Raw genomic sequence first — 12,290 nt, forward strand, 5'->3', positions numbered from 1 at the left:
AGGACATTGCTCAGAAACATGGGATGTACTAAAAATTCTCAGATATCACCTTATGTGTTTCAAGTAGCTAATGGAAAACCGTGATTATTGTTTTGTTAAAAATAAATAATAAAATAATGGTAATAATACTCGCAAGAGAGCCATTTATATCTTTTTAAAAAATGACAAATCACTATTAAAGACTTACTATTTGGGGAGAGCTTTTGTCAGGTCTGTGGATGCATTTAGTACAAACTGACCAACAGCATTCACAGCTCTGAAATGGAAAGTTAAGAAACGGGTCTATACTTTTATCATATCAGTGCCTGAGATTATCAGGTTTTAAGAAGGGGAAAAGGGTTTGATCTAGATATGCGTATTAGCAGACTGGATGTACTTAGCTTATAAAAAGTGACTTCTGGAAAATGAAAAAAAATTACTATGCTGGGCAGATTTATGAAACAAACTGTTAGTTTAATTGCCAGGCAATTTATGGAAACAGAACCTTAAAAAAAAAAATCTGACCTTGCTTAAAAGTTTTTCCATATAGGCTTATATGCTTTTCCTCCCTGAAAGGTAAGAGAATAGGTTCACATGAGAGTTAAATACCTATTTTATTTTACAGTAAAATAAGATGGCAAGATAAGTAAACACGATCCTATCCCTTTATTAGAGCTTAATTTTTACATTCTGAAAGAGATTTGGGCAATATATAGGAAAATGTCAGCAGTCATTGTTGAAATTTTAAAACTAAGGGGAAATTATTGTTTTGTTAGTTACAAAAAGGATTAGCTAAATGTAATTAATACTTGAAGAGCAGAGCGATACTTGACTGAAAATATTTAAGTGAAAATATTTAAATATTTTAACTTATTAACTTTTGTTTATTTTTTTGTCTTAAAAAGGAATGTTGGGCTTCCCTGGTGGCGCAGGGGTTGAGAATCCACCTGCCAATGCAGGGGACACGGGTTCGAGCCCTGGTCCGGGAAGATCCCACATGCTGAGGAGCAAGTAAGCCCGTGCGCCACAACTACTGAGCCTGCGCTCTAGAGCCCGCGAGCCACAACTACAGAAGCCTGTGCGCCTAGAGCCCGTGCTCTGCAACTAGAGAAGCCACCGCAATGAGAAGACTGCGCAACGCAAGGAAGTAGCCCCCGCTCACTGCAACTAGAGAAAGCCCGCGTGCAGCAACAAAGACCCAACGCAGCCAAAAAAAAAAAAAGGAATGCTACATTGTATGTCAACTGTACCACAATAAAACTTTTTTTTCAAAGAGCCGAAAAAAGGTAATGTTACATATAGGAAATTCATGCTATTTTCTGAAACTGCCTAGGGGGTAAAAGTATTTAAAGTACTCATAAAGAAACTTGGAACTATGTTCTTATTTTGGGAGATTAAACCAGATATCTGATAGAAGATAATGTTACTTAAAAGCCTTGTGTTCAGCTCCATCAAAAGAAAAAAAAAAGAAATCACACCCATACCAAGAGAGGAATTTGTTATTTATTTGCTCTTTAACTTGGAGCTGGACTTTAGCAAAACCTTTCATGTTAGGGGATGGGACAACAGCTTAAACTGGTTTGGATCTATAAATTAAACTTTCGTTTTTCAAAATGTAAGGAGGGAATTCCCTGGCGTTCCAGTGGTTAGGACTCTACACTTTCACTGCCAGGGGCCTGGGTTGGATCCCTGGTTGGGGAACTAAGATCCTGCAAACCGCGTGGCCAAAAAAAAAAAGAACAAACAAACAAACAAACAAAACATGTTTAAGGAACCCTGGAGTAGAACTGGAATTTTAAAAATTATTCTATTATTCTTATTGTTTTTAGACTGTTCTTCCCCTTGGTGATTTTTTTCTTTTCTTTTGTTTTTGTTTTTTAGCCCCTTGGTGATTTTTTAAATGCATTTAATCTTATATAATGGTTTCATTTTAAACACAATATAACAAACATCATTAAAGAAATTTTTTTTAAAAAAAGGAAAATCTTCCCTACTACCCTAAAACATCAATATGCCAACATTTTATGCTCTTACAATTATAGGTCACATACAGTTTTGAACTGTATTTTTCACGTGATCTCTTATTGAGAATATTTTGGACAGTTTGTAGACTAGATAATACTTTTTAAACATTTTATTTTGAAAAATTATCAAACTTACAGAATAGTTGCAATAGTAACTTCCACAAACCCTTCTAAACTAAACCATCGTTAACATGTTGCCTTGTCTCTCAATCTTTCATTATTTCTGAGCCATTTGAGAGCAAGTTGCAGACATAATGAGCTCTAAATACTTCAACATGTTCCTCCTAAGTATGAAAATATTTTCTTACAGAGCCATAACACAATTAAATCAGGAAATGTAATATTCAACACTTTTATCTAAAATTTAATCATCGAATCAATATTCAAATTTTGCCAATTGTTCGAATAATTAGTTTTATAAATTTTTTTTTCCAATCTAGGATCATGCATTGCATTAGTTGTCATGTCTCTTCAGCTTAATCTGAAACAGTTCCTCAGCTTGTCTTTTGAGACACTGACACTCAAAAGTAAAGGACAGTTGTTTTGAAGAATATCCCTTAATTTAGTTTATCTGATTGTTTCCTACGATGCTGTTAGGATTATTGTGGACTTGTTATGTTGATACAACACTTTTAAACTTGTACATTTTTGGCAGAAATTCTATGTAATATTGTGCCCTTCCTAGAGCATCACATCAACATTGGTAGCATTAGCGGCCTCAGAATATTTCACTAAGTAGATATATTACAATACCTAATTCTCCATGGCTACATATTCAGGTTATTTCCAGTTTTCTCCTATTATGAATAATGCTCTAATGCATACATTCAAGAGAAATTTATTTTCATATTTTAGATAATTACTTCAGGATAAATTTTCAGCAATGGAATTAAATGGTTTATAGAATACAACACAACTTTCACTTTTTATACATATTGGAATTCATATTGCTCTCCAAAAATGTTGTATCAACCTAACAGGTTACAACAAGCATCAGCATTTGGCCTTAAAGGAATTAAAATTTATTTATTTATTTATTTTTAACATCTTTATTGGGATATAATTGCTTTACAATGGTGTGTTAGTTTCTGCTTTATAACAAAGTGAATCAGTCATACATAAACATATGTTCCCATATGTCTTCCCTCTTGTGTCTCCCTCCCTCCCACCCTCCCTATCCCACCCCTCCAGGCTGTCACAAAGCACCGAGCCAATATCCCTGTGCCATGCGGCTGCTTCCCACTAGCTATCTACCTTACTACGTTTGTTAGTGTGTATATGTCCATGACTCTCTCGCCCTGTCACAGCTCACCCTTCCCCCTCCCCATAACCTCAAGTCCGTTCTCTAGGAGGTCTGCGTCTTTATTTCTGCCTTACCCCTAGGTTCTTCATGACATTTTTTTTTCTTAAATTCCATATATATGTGTTAGCATACGGTATTTGTCTTTTTCTTTCTGACTTACTTCACTCTGTATGACAGACTCTAGGTCTATCCACCTCATTACAAATAGCTCAATTTCATTTCTTTTTATGGCTGAGTAATATTTCATTGTATATATGTGCCACATCTTCTTTATCCATTCATCCGATGATGGGCACTTAGGTTGTTAGCCCATCTCTGGGCTATTGTAAATAGAGCTGCAATGAACATTTTGGTACATGACTCTCTTTGAATTTTGGTTTTCTCAGGGTATATGCCCAGTAGTGGGATTGCTGGGTCATATGGTAGTTCTATTTGTAGATTTTTAAGGAACCTCCATACTGTTCTCCATAGTGGCTGAACCAATTCACATTCCCACCAGCAGTGCAAGAGTGTTCCCTTTTCTCCACACCCTCTCCAGCATTTATTGTTTCTAGATTTTTTGATGATGGCCATTCTGACTGGTGTAAGATGATATCTCATTGTAGTTTTGATTTGCATTTCTCTAATGATTAATGATGTTGAGCATTCTTTCATGTGTTTGTTGGCAGTCTGTATATCTTCTTTGGAGAAATGTCTATTTAGGTCTTCTGCCCATTTTTGGATTGGGTTGGTTTTTTTGTTATTGAGCTGCATGAGCTGCTTGTAAATTTTGGAGATTAATCCTTTGTCGGTTGCTTCATTTGCAAATATTTTCTCCTATTCTGAGGGTTGTCTTTTGGTCTTGTTTATGGTTTCCTTTGCTGTGCAAAAGCTTTGAAGTTTCATTAGGTCCCATTTGTTTATTTTTGTTTTTATTTCCATTACTCTAGGAGGTGGGTCAGAAAGGATCTTGCTGTGATTTATGTCATAGAGTGTTCTGCCTATGTTTTCCTCTAAGAGTTTGATAGTTTCTGGCCTTACATTTAGGTCTTTAATCCATTTTGACTTATTTTTGTGTATGGTGTTAGGGAGTGATCTAATCTCATACTTTTACATGTACCTGTCCAGTTTTCCCAGCACCACTTATTGAAGAGGCTGTCCTTTCTCCACTGTACATTCCTGCCACCTTTATCAAAGATAAGGTGTCCATATGTGCGTGGGTTTATCTCTGGGCTTTCTATCCTGTTCCATTGATCTATCTTTCTGTTTTTGTGCCAGTACCATACCGTCTTGATAACTGTAGCTTTGTAGTATAGTCTGAAGTCAGGGAGCCTGATTCCTCCAGTTCCTTTTTTCATTCTCAAGATTGCTTTGGCTATTCGGGGTCTTTTGTGTTTCCATACAAATTGCAAAATTTTTTGTTCTAGTTCTGTGAAAAATGTCAGTGGTAGTTTGATAGGGATTGCATTGAATCTATAGATTGCTTTGGGTAGTAGAGTCATTTTCACAATGTTGATTCTTCCAATCCAAGAACATGGTATATCTCTCCATCTATTTGTATCATCTTTAATTTCTTTCATCAGTGTCTTATAATTTTCTGCATACAGGTCTTTTGTCTCCTTAGGTAGGTTTATTCCTAGATATTTTATTCTTTTTGTTGCAGTGGTAAATGGGAGTGTTTTCTTGATTTCACTTTCAGATTTTTCATCATTAGTATATAGGAATGCCAGAGATTTCTGTGCATTAATTTTGTATCCTGACACTTTGCCAAATTCATTGATTAGCTCTAGTAGTTTTCTGGTAGCATCTTTAGGATTCTCTATGTATAGGATCATGTCATCTGCAAACAGTGACAGCTTTACTTCTTCTTTTCCGATTTGGATTCCTTTTATTTCCTTTTCTTCTCTGATTGCTGTGGCTAAAACTTCCAAAACTATGTTGAGTAAGAGTGGTGAGAGTGGGCAACCTTGTCTTGTTCCTGATCTTAGTGGAAATGCTTTCAGTTTTTCACCATTGAGGATGATGTTTGCTGTGGGCTTGTCATATATGGCCTTTATTATGTTGAGGAAAGTTCCCTCTATGCCTACTTTCTGCAGGGTTTTTATCATAAATGGGTGTTGAATTTTGTCAAAAGCTTTCTCTGCATCTATTGAGATGATCATATGGTTTTTCTCCTTCAATTTGTTAATATGGTTTATCACATTGATAGATTTGCATATATTGAAGAATCCTTGCATTCCTGGAATAAACCCCACTTGATCATGGTGTATGATCCTTTTAATGTGCTGTTGGATTCTGTGTGCTAGTATTTTGTTGAGGATTTTTGCATCTATGTTCATCAGTGATATTGGCCTGTAGTTTTCTTTCTTTGTGACATCCTTGTCTGGTTTTGGTATCAAGGTGATGGTGGCCTCGTAGAATGAGTTTGGGAGTGTTCCTCCCTCTGCTATATTTTGGAAGAGTTTGAGAAGGAAAGGTGTTAGCTCTTCTCTAAATGTTTGATAGAATTCACCTGTGAAGCCATCTGGTCCTGGGCTTTTCTTTGTTGGAAGATTTTTTTTTTTTTTTTTTTATTTATTTTTTTTGTTGGAAGATTTTTAATCACAGTTTCAATTTCAGTGCTTGTGATTGCTCTGTTCATATTTTCTATTTCTTCCTGATTCAGTCTTGGCAGGTTGTACATTTCTAAGAATTTGTCCATTTCTTCCAGGTTGTCCATTTTATTGGCATAGAGTTGCTTGTAGTAATCTCTCATGATCTCTTTTATTTCTGCAGTGTCAGTTGTTACCTCTCCTTTTTCATTTCTAATTCTATTGATTTGAGTCTTCTCCCTTTTTTTCTTGATGAGTCTGGCTAATGGTTTATCTATTTTGTTTATCTTCTCAAAGAACCAGCTTTTAGTTTTATTGATCTTTGCTATAGTTTCCTTCATTACTTTTTTATTTATTTCTGATCTAATCTTTATGATTTCTTTCCTTCTGCTAACTTTGGGTTTTTTTTGTTCTTCTTTCTCTAATTGCTTTAGGTGCAAGGTTAGGTTGTTTATTTGAGATGTTTCCTGTTTCTTAAGGTAGGATTGTATTGCTATAAACTTCCCTCTTAGAACTGCTTTTGCTGCATCCCATAGGTTTTGGGTCGTTGTGTCTCCATTGTCATTTGTTTCTAGGTATTTTTTTATTTCCTCTTTGATTTCTTCAGTGATCACTTCGCAATTAAGTGGTGTATTGTTTAGCCTCCACTTTTTTGTATTTTTTACAGATTTTTTTCCTGTAATTGATATCTAGTCTCATAGTGTTGTGGTCGGAAAAGATACTTGATACGATTTCAATTTTCTTAAATTTACCAAGGTTAGATTTGTGACCCAAGATATGATCTATCCTGGAGATTGTTCCATGAGCACTTGAGAAAAATGTGTATTCTGTTGTTTTTGGATGGAATGTCCTATAAATATCAATTAAGTCCATCTTGTTTAATGTATCATTTAAAGCTTGTGTTTCCTTATTTATTTTCATTTTGGATGATCTGTCCATTGGTGAAAGTGGATGTTAATGTCTCCTAATATGATTGTGTTACTGTTGATTTCCCCTTTTATGGCTGTTAATATTTGCCTTATGTATTGAGGTGCTCCTATGTTGTGTGCATAGATATTTACAATTGTTATATCTTCTTCTTGGATCGATCCCTTGATCATTATGTAGTGTCCTTCTTTGTCTCTTGTAATTTTCTTTATTTTAAAGTCTATGTTGTCTGATATGAGAATTGCTACTGCAACTTTCTTTTGATTTCCATTTGCATGGAATATCTCTTTCTATTCCATCACTTTAAGTTTATGTGTCCCTAGGTCTGAGGTGGGTCTCTTGTAGACAGCATATATACGGGTCTTGTTTTTGTATTCATTCAGCCAGTCTATGTCTTTTGGTTGGAGCATGTAATCCATTTACATTTAAGGTAAGTATCGATATGTATGTTCCTATTCCCATTTTCTTAATTGTTTGGGTTTGTTATTGTAGATCTTTTCCTTCTTTTGTGTTTCTTGCCTAGAGAAGTTCCTTTAGCAGTTGTTGTAAAGCTGGTTTGGTGGTGCTGAACTCTCTCAGCTTTTGCTTGTCTGTAAAGGTTTTAATTTCTCCATCAAATCGGAATGAGATCATTGCTGGGTAGAGTAATCTTGGTTGTAGGTTTTTCTCCTTCATCACTTGAAATATGTCCTGCCAGTCCCTTCTGGCTTGCAGAGTTTCTGCTGAAAGATCAGCTGTTAACCTTATTGGGATTCCCTTGTGTGTTATTTGTTGTCTTTCCCTTGCTGCTTTTAATATGTTTTCTTTGTATTTAATTTTTGATAGTTTGATTAATATGTGTCTTGGCATGTTTCTCCTTTTTATTTATCCTGTATGGGACTCTCTGTACTTCCTGGACTTGATTAACTATTTCATTTTCCATATTAGGGAAGTTTTCAACTATAATCTCTTGAAATATTTTCTCAGTCCTTTCCTTTTTGTCTTCTTCTTCTGGGACCCCTATAATTCGAATGTTGTTGCGTGTAATATTGTCCCAGAGGTCTCTGAGACTGTCCTCAGTTCTTTTCATTGTTTTTTCTTTATTCTGCTCTGCAGTAGTTATTTCCACTATTTTATCTTCCAGGTTACTTATCCGTTCTTCTGCCTCAGTTATTCTGCTATTGATCCCTTCTAGAGTATTTTTATTTTCATTCATTGTGTTGTTCATCATTGCTTGTTTCCTCTTTAGTTCTTCTAGGTCCTTGTTTAATGTTTCTTGCATTTTCTCTATTGGAAATAGAATAGAGAAAATGCAAGTGAAATTTCTTCTTGATCTTGTAAGGGGTCACGATGACCATCACTTTGTACTTGCAGATCCAGATTGTGTAAACTGTCAATCATACATCATCTAATGTACAGCTTTTTTGTCTCAAAAACCTTGTAAAACTGTATTTTGGCTTCTAGTGGGTGGAACAGTTCTCAGAGCTTTCTGATATGCTCTTCCCAGGTTACAACCCTCAAATTGGCTTGGATGAAATTTTCCATTCTTTTTCTTAGATCAACTGATTAATTTTCTGTCAACACTTGCTTTCTGAAGAGTCTAGGAAACATGACTTTCAAAAACTCTAACCCTCACTGACATATTACAGGCTTTGCCACCATAATGGTAATGACTCCCATGATCCTATGTTTATGTAATCCCAGGGAAGGATGAGTTCTAAGTCAGGTGCCCACACCTGGACAAATCAACAAAGTTCAGCAATGGTGGGGTGTTATGATTGGCCTAATTTGTGTTATAAATTCACTCTTCGACTAGTCAACTCTGCCTGGGGGAAGGGGTAGCATTTGTAACAATGTAATGACTCATGTGAGCCAGAGAATTGGAGGAGAGGGAAGAGCAGGTTACAGCAAAGGGGAAGGAGTGATGTGCTACCAAGAAGGGAGTGTTTAGTATAGAAGAAAAACCAAGAAAAGAGCTTAATATCATACAAAGATGAATAATTACCCAGATTGACCAACCTAGATGTTATAAAATGCATAATCTCTAAAAATAGCGTAAAAACTAAAGCATATTTTGAAAGAATGATGATTTGGAAATATTCAGAGGGACACATATCAATATTTTAAGAATGGTTATCTCTGAGTAACGTGAAGGGGGAAGGGATAATGGGGGAGACTTTCACTTTCTACATGTCTACAGTGTTTGAAATGTTTTATATGCCTACATGTGTAGTGTACCAAAGTTTGTGAAGAAATAACAAAGATAGGAGACCCAAGATACCTTTAAAGTCTTTTAAGCAACAGAAATAGGGGAACGTTACATACTTGGAAAATAACAGAGGTATTGTGTGTGATAAAAAAATAAACCAGGGGGCTTCCCTGGTGGCGCAGTTGTTGAGAGCCCGCCTGCCAATGCAGGGAACATGGGTTCGTGTCCCAGTCCGGGAAGATCCCACATGGTGTGGAGCGGCTAGGCCTGTGAGCCATGGCCACGGAGCCTGTACTCCGCAACGGGAGAGGCCACAACAGTGACAGGCCCGTGTACCACAAAAAACAAAACAAAACAAACCAGGACTTCCTTGGTGAAACAGTGTTTAAGAATCTGCCTGACTATGCAGGGGACACGGGTTTGATCTCTGGTCCGGGAAGATCCCACATGCCGCAGAGCAACTAAGCCTGTGCACCACAACTACTGAGCCTGTGATCTAGAGCCCACGAGCCACAACTACTGAGCCCGCGTGCCACAACTACTAACGCCTGCGCGCCTAGAGTCCATGCTCCGCAAGAAAGAGAAGCCACCGCAATGAGAAGCCCGCGCACTGTAACGAAGAGTAGCGCCCGCTCGCTGCAAACAGAGAAATTCTGCATGCAGCAATGAAGACACAACGCAGCCAAAAATTAATTAATTAAAAAAATAAAACCTGATTCTATAGAATGTAACAGAAACTGATTCTGTAGATTTGAAATGAAGAAAGAATAGCTGCTTACTCTCTGGGAGAAGAATGACTGCAAGAGAAATAAAATCCAAGCTGATGAAATTGATAAAATACTAATAGGAGGTCACAAACTGCTTTGGAGTCTAGATAGGTAAGAAAGAAAAATAAATAATTAGAGGAATATGAGGCAAGAGAAAGTTCCTTAGGCCTAATTCAAATATTTCTAAGACCTAGGTAGTTGAGATAGATCTGTAACCAGTAATTTAAAATGTAGTAACAAAATGGGGTAGGGGGTTAATTCAGGTGGTTCAAGGAGCTAAAGGCCAGGAACGATACAACGTGATGTGTACACTTCCCCAGTGAGAATGGAATGAGGAAGAATAATGTGTTGCCTCGTTAGGTAGAACTTGACATTTTTTAAAAACAAATTTAAAAATTGGCCAGCTGCTACTCTACGTGGAGACAGAATTTCCCTTTAGAGCATGTCTTTTTTCTGAGAAGAGCCACTGGAATGGCTGCTCTTAATTATGTAAATGTAAGAACACAGGCACTCCTTACCCTTTATTTTGTGGCTTGACAAAGCCTGCCCTTCCTAATGCCTCTTCATATGAAAATTTTCATAGAAAACAAGGAGCCTCCTGGGTAGAAAGGAACCAAGACCTTGACCTCTTCTCTTTTGATATTCCAATTTATTAAAATCTATTTAATAGATTGAGCCAGTCCCAACTGATGCCCTGGTAGTGAAGGACACCAAAGGCACCAAGAATTAGCCATGAAGAAAGGGGACATCTGGGGATAGGGACCAAGCCCTATATGGCATAGCATGTGGATCACCAGGAAGCTTTCCCCCTCACCACCTCACCTCCTACTTGTCTTGGAATGTGTGTTCCCAAATATAAGTTAAAATGTTATAACTTTGGGGCCTACACTGAGGGTACTTGGCCCCAATTTGGACCAGCAAGAGTATCATTGTTACGTTAGTAGACAAAATCATATCCCTGAACTACAGCTGTTAGTGAACTAGGCCAATTCTTTAATTCTTCTTCAGCAGCTAAGCAGTTTGGAATTAGAACAGGCCTCCTTGGGACGGAGGTGGGGTTGGGAGGGTAGGGGGGTGGGGAAGGGATAAATTAGTAGTTTGGGATGAACATATACACACTACTATATATAAAATAGATAAACAGCACTTCCCTGGTGGTCCAGTGGTTAAGACTCCGAGCTTCCACTGCATAGGGAACGGATTCAATCCCTGGTCAGGGAAGTTCTGCATGCTTCATGGTGCAGCCAAAAACAAGTGTGTAAAACATATAACCAACAAGGACCTATGGTATAGCACAGGGAACTGTACTCAATGTTTTGTAATAACTTATAAGGGAAAAGAATCTGAAAAAGAATATATATGAATATACATATATATATGTAAAAATCTGAATCACTGTGATGTACACCTGAAACTAACATAACATTGTAAATCAACTATACTTCAATAAAAAATAAAGAACAGGCCTCCTTGGACTCAGTAAGTTTCTAGGCTTTTTAATAAGTCAGAGGGAAATGCCAAAACAAAGCCTATCCCCACAATACTGAGTAGAAATTACCAAAATCAATAAAGATGACTTAGGTATAATTATAGAGAAGCACAATGGGATTGTGATTTTAACCAATAAACTTAAAACCAAGTGGTTTAATGCACTGTGGTGACCTAAATGGGAAGGAAATCCAAAAAAGAGGGGATATATGTTTATGTAGAGCTGATTCATTTTTCTGTACAGTAGAAACTAACACAACATCATAAAGCAACTATACTCCAATAAAAATTAATTTTAAAAAATGGTTTCTGGTGCATAGTCAAGGCTCTGTAAGTGTTCGCTGTTGTAATTATTATACTTCTGTGATTTAGGAGAAAGAGGAAGAGAACTGAGTCATGGGCAGCTTGAAGACTTTGTGGATCTTAGACTTCTGATTCATAAGTGAACTCAGTCTTGTTCAGAGATTGTGTTTTTTGTTTGTTTGTTTCTTTTTGTTTTTGTTGAAGTACAATTGACTTAAAACACTACGTTAGTTCCAGGTGTACAACATAGTGGTTCAATATTTCTATACAACACAAAATGATCACCACCACAAGTCTAGTTACCATCTGTCACCATACAAAGTTATTACAATATTACTGACTATATTCCCCATGCTGTATATATTATCCCCATGACTCATTTATTTTGTAATTGAAAGTTTGTACCTCTTACTCTCTCTCACCTATTTCACTCATTCCCCCACCCTCTCCCCTTTGGCAACCACCTGTTTTTTCTCTGTATCTATAACTCTGTTTCTGTTTTATGTTGGTTCATTTGTTTTATTTTTTAGATTCCACATATAAGTGAAATCATACAGTATCTGTCTTTTTCTGTTTCACTTAGCATAATACTGTCTAGGTCTGTCCATGTTGCTGCAAATGGCAATATTTCATTTTTAAAAAATATTTATTTATTTGGCTGCGCCGGGTCTTAGTTGTGGCATGTGGGATCTTTGTTGCCGCATGAGGGATCTTTAGTTACAGTATGTGGGCTCTTAGTTG

This window comes from Aethalodelphis obliquidens, unplaced genomic scaffold (genome assembly GCF_003676395.1).
Source record: "Aethalodelphis obliquidens isolate GAN/ISIS:26980383/991018 unplaced genomic scaffold, ASM367639v1 scaffold17, whole genome shotgun sequence".
In the NCBI taxonomy this organism is placed as follows: domain Eukaryota; kingdom Metazoa; phylum Chordata; class Mammalia; order Artiodactyla; family Delphinidae; genus Aethalodelphis; species Aethalodelphis obliquidens.